Raw genomic sequence first — 22,422 nt, forward strand, 5'->3', positions numbered from 1 at the left:
TGGCTTGCGGAGGAGGAGGGCACCGTCACAGCTGTGCCGTTGCCTTGGGAAGCGGGGAGCAGGGCTGCTGCTGCGGCTGGCGGCGGGGAGCAGTCGCGTGGCCTTTGCCGAGGCAACACTCACACCCATGTGCAAGGCTGTGGGGTCAACCGAGGCATTGCTTTACGTGGGCCCTGTCACCCCCCCATTCAAAACCCTGCAATTTCATCCAGATGGCAAGAGCGGTGCGGGGATCCAGTTACAGCCCAAAGGTTCCAAATCCCTTTATAAAATATTCCCTTCTGGCCCCCAAAGTCTGCAACATGCTCTATAGGCTTTGTTTCCAGTAACATCGAGTTGCCACGTAAGCCATGCACTCTGGCACATTGTCACAATTTTGTGTAATGGCCTTCGACTGTGATATGTCAACCTGAATTTCACAATCCTCTCCCACGAGCATTTGCTCTCTTACCAAAGACAGAAGGGTATGCTCGCTTGCTCTTTCTTCCCCGCCCCGCCCGCATTCCGGCATGGAACACCCGGGAACTGTGTTAACTCGGGCACGGTTGCAGAGGCCCGCAGTTGCGTTCAGCAGAGCACAGGGCAACTTTGAAACAGGGTTCAAAAAAAAAAAAAACCATTTTCAGTCTTGAGTTAGTCTTGGATGATGGCAGTTGGCTCAGAGTTTGTATTTTTTTTTTCTCAAGTCAACTTCTGCTGGCTTTGAGGTTGATTCAGGCCCATTTGTAGCCCACCAGCGAGCTGTAACAGTGGCTTTATCTGGCATGAAAGTTTTCACCCTAATTTGATAAAGACAGCAGAATTCTTGATGCCTCCAAAAAACCCTCCATCTTTCTGTTTTAAGAGTTGAGGGTGTATGTGTTGTGTATGAGCACGTGTGGTTTGTGCACATGCAACTCAATCTGAGGGTATTTGGGAACACTGGCATGCAGAAGTAACGGTGGGTTGGCTGCAGACCTAAAAAAGCAGAGCAGCTGGTGTTGTGAGCGCTGCCATCCCATGGGAAATGCAGATTTTTCTGCCTGTGGCAGGACTTTTTGCTGCTGAAGGAGAAGAGGAGTCAAGAGAGGAGAGTTTGGTCCCTGGAGCCGTCGTGCTCTTCAAGCGTAAACATCTGCCCAGGTCCCTGGTTGCTCAGCTGGGATGTGGGAAAATGCTAACAGGGGTATCATGCATCTAGCCCAAGAGTGTGAGAGTTGTAAATGCGGTGTGTTACAGCTACAATTTATCATGCAGAAAAAGAAAGGGAAGGAAGGAAAGTTCAAGGGAAGGTCTCAAGGGTACAGGAAAATGTTGTCAGAAATGGTGGTTTTACTGGTGGGAATTACTAAAAGTTTACTCTCGAGTTACCGTGAAGAGTTAGTGTTACCAGAAGTTGACTGCCCATGTCTTTGTCAATCTTGGGTGTCTTTTCAGAAGACAGGACTTAGCCAGAAGCTACCGATCCAGTGAAAAGCCTGTTGCTCAGGCTCCTTGGTCTATGAAATCTGTTTTTTGAAAGTTTGTCCACAGCACTTCACTTGGGATGAGTGCTCTTTTACATGGTTAGCACAAATCTAAATAAATACAGAAATATAAACTGAGCTGGAAATTTACTGAGTACAAGCTGTCTTGCAAAATTGCCTGTGTTCCCTGGCTCTGGATGGGATGGAAATACCACAAAACTAGCTTCTCTCATAGTAACGTGATACTTCTGCTTCCGGGCTCAGCTGAAAGCGGGAGGTGGAAGCGCGTACAAGAGAGGAAAAAGAAAAGCAAAAGCAAAAGCAAATGATAATCAAACTTATTTTTAACATGGCAAAATGGAACTATTAATTAGAAAGATGAAAGCAGCCATTGTGATCATCTACACAAATATTTTGTACAGTGCAGGCCATAGAGTTTTATCCATCCGCTTCTCTGTAAGCTGTGGCATAGAGCTGGAAAAGGTAGCTAACCTGGCTTGGAAGTCTTCTCTTGAGTAAGACATGGGGTATATCTGCTAGCTGGTTCTCGTCTGGCTCAAACTTCAGCCCAAGTGCTACGTCCAGGTCAAACGAACCTGGTTCCCCATGGGCCATGCTGGTTCCCATCTCTCCAGGAGAGCGGAATCCAGTTTAATGCAATCTCTGGATGCGAAGTTTATTCTGCAGCACAGTCATCGTAACAGCAGTTGCATCTCTAAGCACCTGGCCTTGCATGGTGGCTGGGGTGTTTGGCCGCCGAGCCTGTGGAGGCGGACCCATGCCCACCTCCCCACCAGGCCCATCGCCTCCCAGGCAAGGAGGACATGCATTGAGTTGTCTCATGGGCTGAATGTGGCTCAGCTGCACTGACACTGAATCTAGGCAGGTATTGTGGTGCCAGATCACCTCTTTTTTTTTCTGGAAATACCTTTCATTTTGCCTAGTTTTATTGGTGAGAGCTCCCTTTCCAGTGGCTTTCCTTCAGCCAGAGGTTCACAGCCACGGTTTCCCCAGTCAAGTGGCAGGTTATCTTATGAGGTTTCTGTAATTCTTCCAGTCTGGTCAAATTTTTGGAGACAGAAGTTACGTCAGCTAAGATGGCCGGGAAGGGAACATAGCGCTGTCACTGCTGGTGGTAGGTATCCACAGCGATAATACCCACAGTGTGAGCAGCCGCATCCGTGGGAGAAGATGATTGGGAAGTCAGGACACCGCACAGCTCCTCCCCTGATCTGACCTCCAGCACAGCACTTCACCTTCCTCGAGGCGAAACAGGGACATCGATCTAACCTGCCTTTGCAACTGCTCACCCAACAGCCTTCAGCAACCCCCTTAAAGGAGAGGAGCAAACGCCTGTGTCCTCAGGACTGCCCAAGTCCTCCCTCCTGCCTTTGCCAGCAAATGTCATTTTAGCAGCATCTTCTGAGAACTGATTGAGACCACACACGTCCTTTCAGCCAGGCCAGCAAATAACCTTCAGCTAAGTCTGCCCAGGGCTGTTTTGGATCTGGTGATCTGCATTTAGAAATAGTCTTGGTATTTTTAAATGTTGCCTGGAGCCATCTGGTCCCCTCTTCATTTTATGTTTTAATTGTCATTTATAACTTATTATACAAACCATTCAAAAGCCAGACAGACGCTGGAGGGAAGCGAGTGAGTCCCGATCTGAAGCGCACCGAAATCTCTGAAAATCTTTCCCTGGCTTTCAAAGGGCTTGAGGCTGGCATCCCCACCAAGGGAGCCTGAACGCTTGCAGCTCTGCTGGGTCCCGGCTCTGGGACGCCGAGGCCATGCATTGCACATTGCCACCAGGGCAGAGGCTTGCTCTTGGCCAGAGCCAGGCAAGCCCCTGACATCTGCAGGGGAGCCAGCTCCTTGTGGCCAGTCTCACAGCCAGTCTGCCCGAGGCACGAGGAGGTCAACTGATTGCTCAGGTCACCAGTGCGTGAGTAAATGACTCATCCCAGATTTTCCTGGCTCCTGAACCTTCGCTCAAACCGCAAGGCTGCTTAATGACTTAGCAGGGCTCTGAGGAAGTAAGCTATAAATTGCAAATACACTATGGCTAAATGACTGGCTAAGGTGTTTTCCACGTGCCATTTATGAATCCAGAAGAGCTAACTGGCACCTGGGAATTACTGACAGGCTGGGGAAAGTGATTCGTTTGATGAAGTAAAGGCTTTAGAAGAAAAACCATTTGCTCTGCCCCCACTCCATAGCAAAATCTTTTCCACCTCAGGCTTTTCTGCCTGACTCGATGCAGAGCCCTGCGCTGTGACCCTGAAGGTAAGTCGTCTCGTGTTAGAAATAGAACTAGTTTGCACTGCCTCAGCTCAAACTGTCCCAGGTCGTACAGGCATCGCCTGAGCCCTGCTTACCCACCGGCAGCCCCAGCAGGGCAGGGTGGCACGGGGGGGCTGCACGGTGCCCTGGTGCTGCAGCGCACCCCGATGCACCTTGAGGATGAGAGTGACATCTCAGAGGACAGACGTCTCACCTCAGGCTCAAACACACCTGCACACCCCTCACCAGCACACCAGTCATGAGAGGGTGGGCATATATTAATATCAGCTCAGTCCCATGGGACGGCTTAAACCCCAGCAAAGGTCCCCATCATTTGGGAATGATGGCTAAACAAGCTAGCCTGTGCTGGGAAACGTGAAGCTGCTGTTTGGTGACATCTCAGACAGCTTATGCTGGTGGCACCCCAACCCTGGCAACCATCAGAAAAACAGCAGTATTTACTTTCAGGAGATGCCTCTTGATTTTCTCCTGCCAGTTGTGCTGGACTCAGAAAGCAGCTTGCTCACATTGACTGGCCATGGGACCAGTGAGTGCGGAGGGGCAAGAGGGCTGCAAATCCTCCAAGCCAGGCTGCTCTGGCTCCTCGGCTCCCTCGTAGTATGGGGAGTTACTATTGCATTATTGTAGCTTAATAATAACCTATTATATTTCAAACATATGAAATAAAACAGGGCACTGAACATCAAGCTGTCTGAATAAGGATTTTTTTTTTTTTTTTAAGAAATCCCTGAACATCAATGGGCAGACTCAGGGAGTCAGATGCCGCACAGAGAAAACAAGAGAGGGGGGTCAGATCCAGGCCCCTTCTCGGCCCTGCAACAAGCAGCCCAGCACAGCTGGCACTAATTGGCACTTGCCTTGGCGGCAGATGAAGTGCGGAGGAGACAATGGGGCCTGGGCTGGTTTCTCGTGCCTGGATGTGATCCCCCAGCACTGAGACCAAAGCCCATTGAGAGCGCAGTAAGGAGAAGCTGCAGCAGTAAGCTTTTGGAGCGTAAGCCCTCGTCCATAGGATGTCCGCCCAGCATCAGAGGACATCATTGCATGCCCACCAGCACATGTAAAGAGAAAGCAGGACATGGAGCACACCGTGCTGCTGGCCACCGAGTACCCGTGGTGGTGTGGCGGTGGCGTGGTAAACTTGTGGTCATGTTAGCTACTCATGGACAGCTGGACAAGTCCCTGGCTCCCACTGAAACCCTTATCATCAGGCTTTCTGCAGTGTCCCATGCTGGAAACTCAAAGCAGGAGGGTAAAGGGCTTATGAAAAGCTGTTGCTTTGTGCAATCATGGCGTTGCTTCACGCAGAGCTGGAAAGAAATATAAGCGTGAAGCTGCGACACCTGGAACACGAATGGGCAGCTAGAAAGGAAAGACAAGGGCAAAAAACTTCCTCATAACACAACAAAACTTGGCAAGGAGGGATAAAGGAAAGATGCATTTCTTTTTTGAAGAAAGAAAATGATCATGTAATTTCTGGACTGCATTATAACAGGGATTTTTTGTGTGTGAGCAGTAATAAATTATTCCAATAGTACCAGGTTTTTTGGTGAAAAGTATATTCATTACCTTAGATGTGTCTGTTGGCAGCTTAGAGGCACTGTTTTCTTTTGAACTTCAGGAACAAATTAAAATGGGAAAAAAAACCCATCCCCACTTTCCAACAAGAAGTGCACCATGGTCAAAAGTGCCCTGAGCTTACGCTGCACTGAGGCTTTGAGCCGGTTACAGTCACTGCATCGTCCCAGCAGCGCCTTCTGAACCCCCGTGTTTAGGATTAGCACCCAGGTTCTCCAAAACTTAAGGTATTTTTTTATTTATTTCATGACATACAAGCCAAATTAATGTGATGATACTCTTCTTATTTGTCCCCTGGAGTGGGAACACACAGTTTAGGCTTTGGTCCCTTTTCTCTTCCTTCAGTACAAACAGGAGAAGCAGCTGAAGGACTTGGAAGCCTCAAGGATGAAGTGAAGCTCTCGGGCAGTAACTAGAGAGGAGCCGAGGGAAAACAGCTGCAAGCCGGACACCAGCAGACGTGTCCAGCTCTGTCCTCGGGGAGCAGTGGGGAGGGGTGGTCCTTCACCCCGGGAGGCCCTCAGCCCTGCGGTGCTGGGGATTTGCCTCCCTCCACCCCTCCAGCACAGCCCGGCGTGGCTGTGTGCTTCTGCTGCAGCTGGAGAAACCGTCCTCCCGTGGGGGGAGAAGAGGTCCTCAGCAACCCGTCAGGCTAACAAGCTAATAGCATGCAAATGCATGTTTGTGCTGGAGTTTCGACCGGCAGCTACAGCCTCCTGGCAGCGCCCAGCCACGCTTCGGCATGGCAAAAGGCAACCAGGTACGGTCGCACCTGGGATGTAGCAGGGAGCGGTGCCTGCTCCAGCCCCAGAAGCTGATGTCCAGCTTGCAGTGATTTTCTCAGGGCTAACACCCACCTGCATGCATCTTTGCACCTCCCTTTGCAATGAGGAGACATGATTTTTTGGCAATTGCATAACCGATGCTTGATGTGCGCCTCGGAGGGGTCCAGCCCAGGGCCAGCAGGACCAGCACAGCCCAGCAGCAGGACCTGGCCCAGGCTGCATTCAGCTTTACAGCACAATAGTAAAAGCCCATGTTGAACTCTCCCTTCCACCTCTCTGTACCAGCTGGCATCCCTGGGGATTTTCCCGTAATAATCCTGTCTATGCCATTGACTTACACAATAGTAATTGAGCTTCAAATTTAATTACAGTATGGGAACGAGCTGTCACTTGATTGAAGATACTTCCTTGACTATTTATTGAAATAAATAGTCTTACCGACTTTGCAATTTGAAATGAAAGGACTAGACATTGGGATCTCTTTTATGGCTGTGTTTATATCCTTCCTGTCAGGCACAGCGTTTCAATGAAATACCAAGCCCTGGCTTCCAAAACACTCCCAGGGAGTCTTCTTTCTTTAAACCTCCATTGATGGTGGCTCATGGAGCTTCTCACCCATTGCCTCATACCCACAGCCAAGAAAAACAGTGATGCTCAGGACCTACAAACACTCAAGTGCTTTAGGCAGGTTTGTATCATACGGGAATGTCAAGCTAAGGGACATGGCTTGGGAAAACACCCGTGGTTGGTTTATCCCATGGTTGAATGGAGCCAAGATGGGTGAAGGAACGTGTGCTTATGCACATCACCTTTCCCAGGGGCTGTCCAGGTGCGTCAACCCCCATGGGCCCAAGGGGAGCTGGGGTGCCCCCGGCCCTGCGTGTCCCAGAGCTGGGAGCGGGACCTGTGTCTCCAGCAGCACCGGGGCTCCTGGCAGGCATCAGGGTCAGTGGGAATGAGGTGTCTCCATGTCTCGGAATGAGGTTCCTCCACGTCTCGGAGGGGATGAACCCATGAGAGTGACACGGCTCTGATGAAGCATTTCTGTGAAGCATGATTTTTATGTAGGCACTTTCCTTTAGTGATAATAAGGTGCTCAAATTACCCTCTGATGTTGGTTATTTGGAAACAACACGGAGGCAATATTTCCAGTGGTGACAGAGTGTATGGAAACGTGAGCATTGGCAGCAGCTTGCTACCTGCCCACAGCTGCAGAAACATCAGTGTTCACACTTGCTGGCTAAGGGAGAGAAAACAAAAACCTCAGCACCGCTTTGGTATGAATTCCCTTTTCTCACAACCAGTTTTATGTCTAAACAAGAGCAAGCATTTGCCAAATACAGACGAACAGTGGTTTAGCACTTTGCAGGCTCCCTCTGACCTCGGGAGAGGCCATAGCGCACCACCCCTCATTTCAAGTCCTTCTGAATTCCCACCCAGCTCAACCCGCTGCCAGGCTGTCCCGTCCCACCCGGACCAGAGGTCACTGCCCTGCTCCCCAGCAGTGCTGCTGGCAAAAAGGATTCTTGACCAGCTGTATCTATAAAGTCATGCCTTGAGGAAGAAATGTCTGGAGTTACCAAGGACTGGTAGGACCAGTGTAACTACCAAGGACTGGTAGTTACCAAGGACTAGGCAGGGGGGTTAACTGTTGCTTTTACGGGGAAATTTCTGGTTCTCCAAACAGGCATTTTGTCCACAAGCACCATCCCAGGAAACCCAGCTGTGACTGAGGCTGAAGGTACTCCAAGGTGCCCATAGTTAAGGAAACTTGGCTTCTTCTCCCAAAAGTGCTGAGCAGCATAATTTATACCAGATCCGCTCGCCTGGCGTTTCCCCGTGTGACTATATCATTTCTAATAAGTGATTCGCTCCCTCCAGCCCTTACAGTTACCCTCTGTAATGATCAATGTCTTGGCCATTTAGTTTTGGAATAACAGTTTTTAGAGGGTAATTCTCCCCCACTGTGACTTGATATCTACCACCGTAACGTCATACTCTGAAATTCCTCCTTTGCCAGGCCTGCCGTGAACCCAAAAGGCGTGCAAGCCAAAGGCTGGTACCCAAACGCACCCAGACCCACAGAAAGTTGAGCGCTGGGTTCAAAACACAAAGTCGCTTCTCACCTGCCAGGGGATTGAGCTACCTGGTACAGACTGCCTCAGGCTTTGGGTGAACTTGAACTTCTGCCAAAACTCATAACCGAGGCCCATTCTTACTTTGCTCTGGTTGTTTCCAAACAGGAATTCTTGGTTTATGAGCACAGACACCAATTTCAAAGCTGATGCTTATTTTATAATCCTAGTCTAGTCTTTTTTGTTTTTTTTAACCCGCTTTGTTATGGGTGAATCATACACCTTTCCTGACACCATCTCACGTCATTTTTCTTATAGGTATATCAGAGGGAAAGCTTTTTCTTGCTGATACCTGAGCCGAAAGCACAGCACATTTCAGTTCTCTTTCTTATATTTCAGTGAATTTCATTGTCAAAATGGAAAATTGGGAGTCCTGGTACCTGACTGCCACGTTACGATGATGTGTAGAATAATTACAAGTATGTGCGACATATGGCCTGGAATTGCCACAGTGACCGTCGGTCCTCACACCGCTCCTGTCCACCAAAGCAAGCGAGGGTATGAGCAAAGCCACATCCATCCAGGGCTGACCATGTGGCATGGCCATCTCCTCTTCCCATGAATTCAAACACGGCCTGCGACCCCGTCTTTTCTCTCTTTTTTATTTTCTTTTGCTGCCGGGTGAGTGTTTGAAGAACACCCCCCTCACGTCCTTTCAAGGCGTCAAACATTTTTAAGCCTTATGCAGGTGAAGTTTTCCTGCCGAATAAATAAACTGAGGCAAAGAGACAAACCTCATGAACAAGAGCCAGGATGGTTTCTGTCCCATTAAGGGAATTTATGAGAACTCAATACAGTTTTAGAAAAAAAAAATGTTTACTTAGATGATGGATGTCTGTTGAATATTAATCTTTTCTGGGTATATCGCAGGCTTTCTTAAAGAAAGCCTAAATTATTCAGGAGTATTTGCATGCTGAGATACAGCAAATTTACAGGCAGTACAAATCAGACTTTTGCATCTTAATATTAAAGGAAGCCAAGTGCCAAATTTGGCTTCTTAATACTTTATTGGCCATCTCCTGCTACGTAAAACAATTAAGCTGCTCATTAAGATACAACATACATCATTCTGAAACAGTGGCTACCTTAACCCTTATACACAGCATCGGCAAAATAACCGCGAGATGTCACAAATTCATGTTTTAGACTGGCTATTCTTTTTACCCATTTGCTGTCTTACAGGATGGCAGTGACAGGGAGCACCGCTGGTGACGAACAGCACGGACGCAGCAGCCCCTGCCCCGGGGAGGTGATGGTCTGCGATGGATGGCCTGACGTGGAGGGGAGGTTGGTGGTGACCGCGGCTGCCCTGAGGGTCGTCCCCCTCCTTCATCACCCTCCGTCCCGGGCAGGGACGTCGTCCCCTCGGGCTGTGCTGGCCCCAGCCCCGCTCCCCACTGCCATCACGATGCTTGCAGGGGAGGTGCTGGCCTTATTTATATAACAGCTACTGTTTTTATGTGCTGTCACTCACACGTACGCTGGAAAACACGGTACTTAAAGAGCTGCTACACTAGTACAGCATGTGCCGGAGGCAAAACTATATATATATTTATAAAAAAAAACCATCCTTGTAAAAAAAGAATTAGAGCAGTATTATCACAGCATGTCAGCCTCCTGTCCACAGCCCAGCTGGTGAAGCACCTCACTGGGGCCACCTTTTAGAAACACTTCCTCAGTTAAAAGCCCTGGCTGCTGGAAATGATTTTATTTTATATTTCCCATCAGGAACCTAAGAGATGTTCTCAGGTGAACCAAATTCCTGCTTTCATTAGCAGCCTTAGGCTGGGCAGGGGATGAGAAGGTGTCGGTGACCTGGTGTGAGGAAGGAGCCGGGACTCACCGGTCAGGCAAGAGCAGCCCCTGTCAGGCTGGAGCTGCGGGCATCTCCCCTTCCTGGGGGTCACTGGTTTCTCTTCACGTCCAGCACAAGTTAAAAATACTCTCAGGTATAGACGCGCAAGTTTTAAATGCATACGATGCAGATTGAAAAGCAACAGTGTGTCCTGAATGGAGATGTCTACGATGATTTCCATCAAAAATCCTGTTCATGCAATTACAGACCGCGATATAAAAATGAAGCTGCTGCTGGAAATAGTCCCCTTGGACGGGGCAGTGCCTACGACCTCCACATCTCTGAAGTGTTTCAGTGGTGCTGGCTCACCAGCAGAGCTCATCCATCAGATTTCCATTGCTTTTTCTCAAAAGCAGATCTCTGCCATATTTTAAGGTTAATTTAAAGCCAAAACATATATTTAGTCATTATTTTCCCCTGTCCCCCAGTTTATAGAGGTGAATGTGTGTAGGGACGCTGTGCCTGCTGCAGTCAGTGGAAACCTGCCTACTGGCTCTGATAGACTTTGTGTTTGGCTCTCAGTAAATTGTCCTACATGTCCTAAATAGTGCCTCATATCCTCTACCACTGCTTTTCCCTTGCCCCAGCCATCGTGCACATTTAATAGAGGTCTGTGAGTAGCCGAGTGTGGAAGAGCATAGAGGCCTGAGAGAGATTAGGCAAAACTCTTGCAGGGGAGATGATGACAGATAGATGCTTGGTGGTCTCCTGTGTACCTGGGTAATGGCCACATTTTCTGTCCCTTCAGCTTTGCCAGTCGGAGGCCTCTGTGTGCACAGATCTGGGAGAAGAAGAGAAAGAGTGCAATGGATGGACAAGATGTCAAGAATTCGCTGTGTGTCCCCTTACCTGCCTGGGCCAGAGGAGCTAGGAGGGAATCCAGGGCTGGTCCCACCTAACAAAACGCTTCAGCTATTGCAAGGAGCAACCAAGAAGCCACCACCTCAGTCCTGAACCTCTCCTGTATGCTTCAGTCCCTCCTCAACATGTCTAGCCAGGTCCTCAGCTGGTGTAAATCAGTCGCTCCTTTGAAACCCGTGTGATGACCTGAGAGCAGCTGTGAATCTGACACCGCGCTGTCTTGCAGCTCGCCCAGCTCTTTGATTTACATCTGGATCTACTTGGAAGTTCACGTCAAAGGCATTGCCACAGAAGGAAGGGGTAGAAGTGGCGCAGGAGGGAGGGCTTGCAAAATGCCCTCTGCTGGAAGAAGCCAAGCCCCACAGAAGGCATATGGCTGGGAGATGAGTTGGGCACTGATTTTCTCCCCCTCCCCTTGCCCCGACGATGCTGAGCTTCCTGCGATTACTGATTATGATGATTATAATGTTCCTGGTGTGTGTATATGTTTGTGCACACGTGTGCAGCGGTTTCTTGCTAAACCCGATTCGGTTGGACATTGCCAGATGGTACAGAAGCTTACCGGAATTTCATTTTCAAATAAACCACAGACTTGGATGAGCTAATGTTGTTCCACATAAAAAGCCACAAAATTCAACAAAGTGATGTTGTTTCAAGAAGAGAACATGTCAAGCGAGAGAACCATCCGGTCGGCTCTGAAAGAGCTACACACTCCCCCTCATGCTTTTAGAAGCTGTTTACGTACAAACGCTGGGCATACGGCACTGCAGCTCGGTTTAAACATTTCTCCGCAGCTGATGTCTGCGGAGCAGAGCCTTGGCAGAAGCGACGCAGGAACCACATCTGCTCGTAAGCCTTCCTGTGTTATTTTAACTGCTGCTGAAAGGCTGATAGCCCTGGAGGAACTGCAGCCTCTTTCTCCATCAGGACAGGTACACCATCACCGCTGGGGGACATGGCTCCAGGTAGACGTCCTTTCCATGGTCACCGGGGCAGGGGAGGTGACCTCCTGCGATGCTCCAGCGCTCAGTTCCTCACAGCCCAGAAGCTTGGGGGCATCCTGGGAACCAAACTGGGACCACTTACTCATTTTATATATAGCTCTCCGCTGTCACAACTTTGAAAGAAGCAGTTGCTCTAGGTGGGGCGAGGATGAGCAACTTGGACACTAAGGGTTAAAGCAGCAAAAGAACTTCAGCATTGCAGTGGTTCCTGATCTGCTAGATCCAAAAGTGCAGCCCCAGGGGTCTTCCCTCCCTCTGGTACATGCAGGATGGGAGCCATAAAGCTGGCAGCACAGAGGCCGAGCAGGGCGAGGATGCAAGTCAGCCATGAGAAGAGAGCCCTGCACCACCACCCCGAGCTGTCTGGCAGAACCCAGGTACGTAACTTCTTGCATTTAGCCCCAAACAGCCTAATGTTGGCATAAATAGCACTGTGATTTAATAATAATTTGGCAAAAGCCTTCTCTCCCCAGCAAGCACCACCAGCAGTCTGTGGCCAGCAAATTAGGTCTTGGCCCGGCTGAGGATGTGCGGAGCTGCTAGAGAAAGTGAGCCCAGTGCTCAGGGCCAGCAGCCGCAGCACAGCCTCCCACGGGCCTCTGGCAGAGCCACGAGGGATACGTCTGCAAAAAGGCTTCAGTGTTGCAATGGTGAGACTCACAGCTCCTAAGCTGTAGGACCCAGAAGCACAGCCCTAAGGGGGGGCCAGGTCTCCAGCCAGGGAGAAGCAAGTGGGGCCGGGGCCAGTGCCACTGCCCAGAGGAGACTCACCGGCGGTGGTGGTATTTTGCTGTGTCCCAGCACTGCAAGAACTACCAACAGCCACATTTGCAACAGTAAGAGTTTGGTTTCCATTTTAAAATGCATCTTACTATTGACATCCCACTGTGGATGGTTAAGCAAGCTCCAACTCAGGCTGATGGGTGTTGCACCAGACCTCTCTGCCTTGGGCTGAGGGTCACTTTCTCTGGCTGCTTTTCATGCCTATTTTCAGCTGTTGCCATGCTGGCCATTTATTTCAGCCTAGAGCAGGCCCAAGAGATGCTTGTAAAACATCCATGGCTCTACAGCCAAATCAGACCTCCCCTTTAAAAGCGTTCCTCCTGTGGCTTTCCTGCCATGCACAGTCACATCCCCCGCCTGCACTGTTCCCCATCTGTGCCCTGCGCCACGATGGCAGGGGCGCGGAGTAATCATCCCTCCTGCTTAGGAGACAGGAGGAAAAAAAGAGGCTTGCTGGAAATGTACACCCAGGTTTCACCAGTAAGCAGTTAAGAAAAAATGGAGGGGAAATTAAATCAGTATCAAAATAAATCAACCTTGCGCTTCAGAAGGAGAGTAATAAACGACCTCAGCTCCGAGAGGATGATCTGCTTTCGCATTGGAAACAGGATGCGGGGGCCAGCTCTGACCGCCCAGGCCCCTTGCAGCCCCTGTCCCAGTAACCGTGTGAGGACGTGGCGCCAGTTGTTTTCAGGGAGGTGGCCTGCCCGCTCCCGGGGAAGCATCCAAGCACCAGCAGAGACAGCAAAGGCATACCAGCAAAGGCATTTTTTTTTTTTGGCCCTTACACTCTCAAGCCTGAAGGATAGATTTTGTTTCAATTACATCTTTATAAATAACTTTCTATTTCGCACTCACCTGTTCATTTTCTGCCCTAGGTAGAATCAATATCACCGATAATTATCTGTCAGAGCATTTATACATCACTGGGAGGTGACTAACAAGGAAAAGTCTTTTTCTTTATATATGTTTTTTTCAGACTGCTTTAAGTGAATTAACCAACAACGAGAGATGGCAGATTGATGGTAGCTGGAGACTAGATACTAATTTTTACCCATGAATAAATGTGTTCTCGCAAGGAGGCAATCAAAGTCTTCCCGACAGCTCTAGCAGCCCCAGCAGGAGGGTCACCCCACGGGACTCTGCCCTCTCTTCCCAAGCCATCCTGCCCGATTGTCATCTGCGATGCACCAAGGTGGCTGCTGCAGCCCTGGCTGCCCCTTGGATGCCTGTTTGTGCCTCCTGCACCCACCCTGCCCACATCAACCTGCCTCCCCAAGGGTGTTCTTCTTCTTCTTCCCTCCTCATCCTCCACCCAGCATGAGTTTTTTCCTGTCCGAGCTTCATATTTGACCCCTAATCTATGTTCGGAAAGTTTTCTTTGTCAGTCAAAGGGACTGTCGCTGGACCTGCTGCTAGAAGGATGAATGAACACCTCAGGTCAAAATGTATGTTTTACTGGTGAGCTGTCCTCCCTTCCCTTTTATTTCTTCTGCCTTCCTCTTGCACTAGTGTAAAACCACCTTGTGAGCTGCTTCTTAGCTAGAAGCAGCCAACTTATTCCTCGTTCGTGCAGTATCATGTGCTCTGGAGCCACCATCCACTGTAGGGATGTCCTCTTCTTTGGCACAAGCTATAGACACCTCAAACATTAACAGGAGCAAAAACCTGGATAAGTCTTTTCGCTGAAGCTTCTCCAAGCACCTCCACAGGGTTGTCCAAGGAAGAGAAAGAGAGCCAAGATGCCCAGCTTGCTTTGGAGGCTGAAGAGCAGCAGTTAATGGACTGCACCACACAGCAGTCCTCTCCCTTCTTATCTGGAAGGCAGAGTCGTGCTTTTGGCCACCACCTGCCCTGCTCTCCCATGTGGCCTCTCCCCAGGATGCTCAGGACAAGCCTTTTGTCCAGCCCTGCTCTGCTGGTGCCAGCCTGCCGGGATCCCGGAGCAGGAGGTGGGCCTCCATTTGCACCATGCCTGGTCTGCTGCGTGGCCCCAGTGACAGGCAGCTGCACCAAATGGGCTGCAGGTCACTCGTGTCCTCTGTCGTCCCTTGGGTGGAGCACAAGCCTTGCGTAAGTGAAGTGGTTGCATGAATAGCTGGCAGTAAATAAATCATAAGTCCCTCTACGAAGAACTTCTCCCACTCCCTTCTTTGTGGAGTTACTGGGACCCCATCCAACATAGTAACAACATTTTTTAAAGCAGAGGCCATAATTTAGACTGATGTAAATCAGAAATGCTGCTCTGACCCCAGCGTGTTTACCCCACATGATTCGTGCTCTTGTTTGCAAACATGAAACCAGAATCCCCGGCCAAAAGGTTTGTAGGGAGGGAAACGGCTGGGAGAAGGAGCACAGAGGTGGCACGGGTCAGCGGGGCCATACAGCAGGTTGGTAGTGGAGCCAGGTTTGTGTTTCCCAGGGTCATGCTCCCCTATTGGCAAATGCGGCCTTGTGCTGCTGGCTTCTAAACAACCCGAATGACAGCTGGTGGTCCCGAGCTGTGACAGCCTGCTCAGGGTCTGGATGCCAGTGTGGACATTTGTCAGGTCCAAGAGCTTGGTACACGATGGGCAAAGCCATCCCCCGTCTTTTCTCTCCTCTCTCACAGTGTCTTGGGGCTGGTTTTCCCATGTGAGTTTTGCCTCCTGTGGTGCTCAGGGACATGTGTGGGAGCAAATATAATCATCATGGAAGCAAATAGCCATCAGCAGTGAATCTCCTAATCCCAGAGGAGCAGCTTTAGGTTCGAGCCCCAGAGAGGGTGGTCCTCCCGTCAGCATCTGCTGGCGTGGCTGAGTGCCGGCCTTCCCTGCCGATAGTGCTGCTCACAGGGGCACGGCGGGGGAATTTCGGATGTAAGCTGTAGCGTGTCTTAGAGAAGAAGAGGAGGAAGAAGAAAAGCATTTCCACTTTTTTTCATTTTTCTTGTAGATTTTTTTTTTTACTTGCTTTGGTTTCTTACAGGAGAGAATCACAACATGTGTGGCCCACTAAATCTGGAAAAACCGCACCAGTTTCAAGCAGGTATGTCTGGGACAAAGGCTGGGAGACTGGGGCCATTCTGCTCCTTGTAGATGGCACGGCCATGCTCAGTCATTCCCTGGTGCAGAAGGTGGGCTTGAGCTGCTCGTTGCACCCAGGTTCCTGATGCGCCAAGGCACAGGGCAGGTACGCTCAAGTGCTTGTAGAGGCAGGGAGTGAAATTCAGAGCAGGGCTGGATTTCGTACCCTGGAGCATACGGCTCGGGGTTGTGCTGCCGCAGCTTGCTCCAGAGGAGGCAGGTTTGCCTGTGTGATGCACCACGCTGCTGCAAGCGCCGGCATGCCCAGAAGCCACCCGTTCTCCCTGCTTGCACAATATCTCGGCGGTGTGTTTGCTTGGTGAGGCCTCGGCTCCTGGGGTGCTGCTTTGCACAAGCACTTGTTCCCTTGCGCGTCAGAGCCCGAAGCGGGGCGCCCCGTGCCCCGTGGTGCCTCTGGGGGTGAGGAACGGGCCACTCCCGAGCACCATGCACACAAAAAGTCACTCTGGTCACCCGGAGGCTGATCTCATGATTTAAGGCAGGAGGGGCTGATTCACTATTTTTGGCTGTGCTTCTGCATCCAGCACAACGTGGGCGGTTTGGTTTAGTTTGTTTCTTAACTCCCCCTGTCCAGCAGGGCCGGCTGGGCATTGCCAGCAAGGGCATCCTGGGAGGACAAGGTTCTGCTGACGGTGACGGGGGCTTGCAGGAGGACGACTGCTTCTGGGAAGGCAAGGGGAAGCCCTCTGGCTGGCTGGCTCCACCACCAGCCAGGATGCCCAGGTGCAAGGGGAACTGCTGGGGTGCAGTCCCAGCACGGTACAGAGGGAAGACCTTTGCCAGCTGCCCCCACCACCTCCCACGGCCTTTGGCTATCTCCGATAAAAATAGCCACTCGCCTCCATGCCGTGCACGCAGGCAAGCGGCTGCCTGCACCAGCTGGGCAGCAGGGCTTTCTTTTTCGGTTTATCGCGTGGCGTCTATTTTAGCAAGTAGCTGCTCTCAAGAGGTTTTGCTCATGGAAACACCTGCCCACTGCTCTGCTCACCCCAGCCAGCCCCCAGGTCTGGCAGGCAGCCGGCGCTCCCACCCCGCGCCCCCGTCCAGTGGGGCTTGTGCCTACCTGCGAAGCCCGCAGCCCTCGGTCGGTCGCTAAATTTGTCCTGCCTCAGAACTGAGCCTTTCTCCATCACTGCAGGGGGTCAGCTGGGCCCTCTGTCTTTTTTATGGGCATTTCAACTGAAACTTGTAAGAGCAGGTTTGGGTCAAGGGATTCATGTCCTCCCACCATCCCGTAGAATGAAGCGGTTCAAACTGCAAGTCCCAGGTGGGCTGATGCCTTGCTTGAACTGCATTAGAGCTGTTATAAAGTAGGTTCAGATACTCCACGAAGGGACCTTCAAGATGGAGCTGGGTTGCAAAGAGAAATAACAACACGCCCTCATAGCCCACTTCTTAGCTGCAGAAGCAGCAAACATGCTGCAGGGAAACTTGTTCTGGCTTGGGAAAAGTTCATGTCCAGCCTCCTTTGTCCATTGCACCTTTTAGCTCCAGCCCATGGTCCCACACAGCACCTCTTTTCCTGGAAGAAAATACTGATTGTGGCAATGAAGGAGCAGGCCGTTCAGTGGGGTGCTGCATCACACCGCAGGCTGCAAGCCCTCGATCAGCCCTCAGCATAGGTAAGAAATGAGATCTGGGAGTTAAGGGTCTCCGATGCTTTCATTTTCAAAATTGATCAGCAGTTCTGGCTGCCTTCATTTTGGGGTGTTCAGCTCAGGACAGCTTCAGCAGAGCTGGCTTTCAGGGGCTGCAGAGCCCTCCTTCTCTGAAAGTTAAGGCCTTTGAAGGCTTTTCAGGTGGGAAAAGCGAAAGTGCGGGTTGCTTTGCCGTTGCTGAAAAATGCAGTCCAGGAACGCAGCCATGCGTGATCCCCAGAGGCGCTCCTCGCTGCAGCTGGCCTCATCCTCCCGCTGCCAGAGCAGCAGCATCCCCCCGAAACCGAGGGCCTCCACGCTCTGCGAGCAGCAGTGGGACACAGCTTCGTGCATCGCAGCTGTCCCCGTCCTCTGTGGGATGCGTTTGGGCCAGGGTTGGGATGGGCGGCTGCGGCATGAAACCCGGTCCTGGGAGGGCAGGGAGCCAGCTGTGCAGCTGCTGCTTCCCTTTCCTCCCACCGTGCGCTGCAGGAAACGCTCTGCAAAGAGACTTTGGTGTCTGACAAAAATAATCAAGTTTCTCCTGCTCCTGCTCTCTTTGGGTGTGGAGTCTGTTTGGTGGGAAGAGTGAAAGGGGAGAGCAGATGAACGCCCCTGGTACTTCCCACAGTCAGTCGTTTTCTCACTCCTTCTTTAACAAACTCTCCCAAATCCTCCCTCATTAAGACATGATTGTCACCCAGCTGGAGGTTGGAGGACATTAGCCATCCCTTTCACGGAGACAGCAGCCTCCCCATGGATGGCCGGTCCTGCCTCTCATGTAACTGTGTGAGCATCGCTTTCCTCCTGGCAGCCTGCCCCAGGCACTGCTGTAGCTCAGGGGTGGCCCTGAGTCCCAAGGGTCTCAGCACAGAGACCCACCCCAATGCACCCTCAGGTTTCTAGCATCCGCCAGCCCCACTGTAACCCCGTGCCACCCGTGCATTGCCACCCGACGTGCCACTTGCCCGAGAGATGTTTGAAGTAACTGGTCTGCGCCCTTATGCATCTGAAAGCAATGCCCTACGTGATGATGAAAAGCAGTAAAATGGAGGGAAGCAGTGCAGGACTTCGACTTGCCTCTTGCCGTCTATCTCGCTGCCGGGCCGGGCTGTTTGCTTACGCCGCTGCAGGCAGCCCCTGGGATGGTGCAAACCAGCTGGCTGCCAATTGACGTCAAAGGAGCGCTGGTGGTTTGCGCGAGCTGAGGGACTGCTTCTACTCAAGGTGGGTTTCCAACACCACAGAGAAATGTTTAAATCCCCCCCCTTCTCCTCCCTCTGCTCCAGGAAACAAGTGCCTTATTTCATTCATTGGCTGGTTTGGTTATGGCAAGAATCCTGCCCATATTTTGGCTACTTGGATGTTTGCTGAGGACCGAGCAACTCAGATAATGCTAGCAAAGAGCAGGGAAGTGAAAAGAGGGGGGAAAGGTGGGGTGAAGCCAAGTTTAATCTCCTCTGCCCCAGTTTGTGCCACATGTTTCCGGGCAGGACTAAAGCCATGTATTTTTTCTTCTCACATCGCCTGTGATGTTTTTGAGGCTTGTGAAAAAGTGAGATGCTGAGTTCCTGCTATCCTTCTCTTCCTCTTCAAATCACTACATGCACTGTGAAATTTGTCTGGGCCAAGGCAGTTCATTTGAACTGGGTGCTTTTCCCCTTGACTGCTCAAATTCTCCCTCAGCCACTTTATTTTAATTTTGTGTTATACCTATTAGCTACAACCCCCATATTTTCACTTGTCTCCATGCAGATTTGACAGTGACGATGTCAGTACATTTTCCCTAAGCAAGTACTGTAAGAGCTGATTTATATCTAGCCCAGACCAATGTACTTAACTGCAACACACCTTTCCAAATACGGAGTGATTCCTATGGGGCATCCTCAGGGAAGTCAATGCATTGACTGCTGTCGGCTTTGGGTCAGGCCTGAGCTCTTGAATCAGTCCATACATATTGCTGCCAATACGCGAGGCTGTACTATTTAAGATTGTCCAAAACAAACATGCTTTGGGTGAGACCAGTGCGCAGACCATCACGTGAAAAGCTTTGTGATAACAACTGACTGCGTGCTTGCTTTCATATGGCATTGACTCTTATTTCCCTGATTATTTTTAGGCTTCAAGGCTGTCCCTTAATCAACTCACTTTCTTTAATAGCTAGTGTTGCCTCTAGTGTGATGCAGCAGGTCTAATGATACTTTCTATTAAGCATGGGAAATATTAGTTAGCCCACAGCTAGAAGCAAGTGAGAATGAATTTCCTACACGGGCTGATCCAAGGCCACTGAACTGAGCACAAAATTTTTCATCCATTTCAGTGGCCTTGAATCAGGTCCTTACAGCCACCAAAAGAAAAAAACCCATCAAACTCCAAACCAGCCCCAATCAACACATTCCTTTTAGTGGGAAAAACCTTACAGTAAGATCTGCCGTGCTCAGACAAAGACGAATCAAACAAATCTTTATTCGTCTTCTACTCTACCTGCTTTTTTCCTCCTGGGGTGAGGATATGTGGCCCCAAAACTGTGTGGAGGTGAGGAGCAGAGCAAGCCTGGTGCTGAGCGGAGGCCGTTCCCGTGCTTGAGAGGGAAGGCAAGGGAGAGGATGCACCCCCGGCAGGCTGCTTTAAAGAGTAGACAAGGCTTTGAAGCTGTTTGGAAATGTGGGATATTGCAATAAATTCAGGAGGAGGTGAGTGTTAAATGGAGCATGCCACCGGGCTTGGTATTTTGACACACAGCTGCCCAGGTCAAGCCATACCATGATTCAGGCCTTTTTTTGCACTCACACATGGTCATGCACCTACATAAAGCTGTGGCTTTCCCACCTGTAGTTTTATGTACGTCCACGTGTAGACTTCATGTTATGTAGCGCCTCCCCATCTCCCTCTCTGCAAGGCCACATGTGTATACATGCCAACATGGGCACACGTACAGCCATCCTAACAAACCCTTGGCATCTGTGCCCGAAGGGCACAGGTTCACCCATGGGTCGGTATGCCACGTTGTTGTCTACAGACCCCTTCAAAACGGGTCAGTTTCCATTGGAGATGCGGGTCAGCCTCGACGCCCAGCAATCCCACGTGCTCCCGCATGCCCCCCTTGCTCAGTGGGACGCCTCCTGAGCACAGCCAGGTCCCCAGCGGCTGCCCACAGGTCCTGAATTTTCCCTTATTCAGGTGAAATTTCCAGGGACTTTGGTGGTGGCAGGGCCTGCATGGGAAGCGCAGGGCCAGGGCCTGCCTGTTCCCACCACACGTGCCGCTTTGGCTAATGAAATCCACTTGTCGCCTATTATCAGGCAATTAGCCTGTGTGATTTTCAAGCACTGTCTCTCTCTCTCTCTCAAAAAATTATTGTGACAATTTGCTACGAACAATGGCACAATCAGTGACTGGATCATGTTTGGAGGAGAGCTCAGAAGTCTCTCGAGCCAGTTTGCAAATTGTGCCTCCCCTGCTCTGGCTAAGCAGGGACCGCTCGCATGCAGCCCACAGACCCAGCGCATTTTTCAGGGCCGGTAGAAGATGTTGAAGGAAAAGTCCCGCCACTTTGGAAAATGGAGAAGCAAGAGAAACACTGAAACCTGGCTGGAGCGAGTGAGAAACGTTTTCTTAGAAATAAAGTGTAGGTGCAACTCCTGTTAATTCAGAAGCGCAGACTTTAGCAAGCCGAGATCCTAGCATTTGCTTTTGTATGCAAGAAAAAACGCTGAATCTGAAAACAGTACCCTTAACAGAATATATATGGATATATGACTACAGCCCATAAACTGCCCTTCCCCACCCCCCAGCCCAGTTATGTTACAAAATTTAATTCCTGTGGCGACAGCAAAGTCTATCAGCAAAAATCCTGGCTGGCTGGGTCCCCATCTGATGCAGCGCTCTGGTGTTTGGGAGACTTGGACCAGCAGGGAGGAGCCTGTACAAATATACTCTTTTTCATGTTCCTGGCCTAACAACGCCTTGGATCATGAAAACCCAAAGCGATTAGTGTGCCTGATTTATGGTGGTTTATTTTCTGTACTGTTTCACTGTTTCTCAGTGTGTTGGCAGGCTTGGGCAGTGAAAGGGGATGGAAGGCTTTCGCTTTTCCGTCAGCTCCTCTTGGTTCCCCTAGTGCGCGTGCTTCTCGCCTGCTTGGATTCGCAAGGTGGAAGGGAAAGTGTAAATGTCTGTTTTCTATTATTTTCAGCGCAGTTGTTCCCTAAATTATCCCACCAAATCCCTGGTGACCTGTACAGTCAGTAGAAATGGGGATAGCTGGCAGGACTTGGTTGACTTGGGCACATCATTACAGATCTGGGCCACCGGCTGCCCCTGCCCTCCCTGTGCCAGCACTGGCAGCTGTGGGACTGGAAGAAAATGTCCCAAAAAAGACGTGAGGGTGGCTTCCACACCCCTCTACATGCATGCGGCTCCGGCTCCAGCAGTGATGCTGCCAGCCAGCCCAATAGAGGACAGATCAGGCAAAGACTTTCTCTTGTCATAGTTTTGGTGAAAGAGAAATCCCACATGGAAGTAAGAAGAAATCCATCTTCAGTCAGCTTTGGGCCATTTAAAAACAGAGTTCTCTTAGAACCATAGAATCGTTAAGGTTGGAAAAGACCCTTAAGATCATCGAGTCCAACCGTTAACCTAGCACTGCCAAGTCCACCACTAAACCATGTCCTCGAGCACCACGTCTACCTGTCTTTTAAATACCTCCAGGGACGGAGACTCAACCACTTCCCTGGGCAGCCTGTTCCAGTGCCTGACTGCCCTTTCGGTGAAGAAGTTTTTCCTCATATCCAACCTAAACTTCCTCTGGTGCAGCTTGAGGCCGTTTCTTCTCGTCCTATCCCTTGTTACTTGGGAGAAGAGACAGACCCCCACCTCGCTACAGCCTCCTTTCGGGTAGCTGTAGAGAGCAATAAGGTCTCCCCTCAGCCTCCTCTTCTCCAGGCTAA

Source organism: Platalea leucorodia (assembly GCF_965183815.1).
Source record: "Platalea leucorodia genome assembly, chromosome: 4".
NCBI classification, from domain to species: Eukaryota; Metazoa; Chordata; class Aves; order Pelecaniformes; family Threskiornithidae; genus Platalea; species Platalea leucorodia.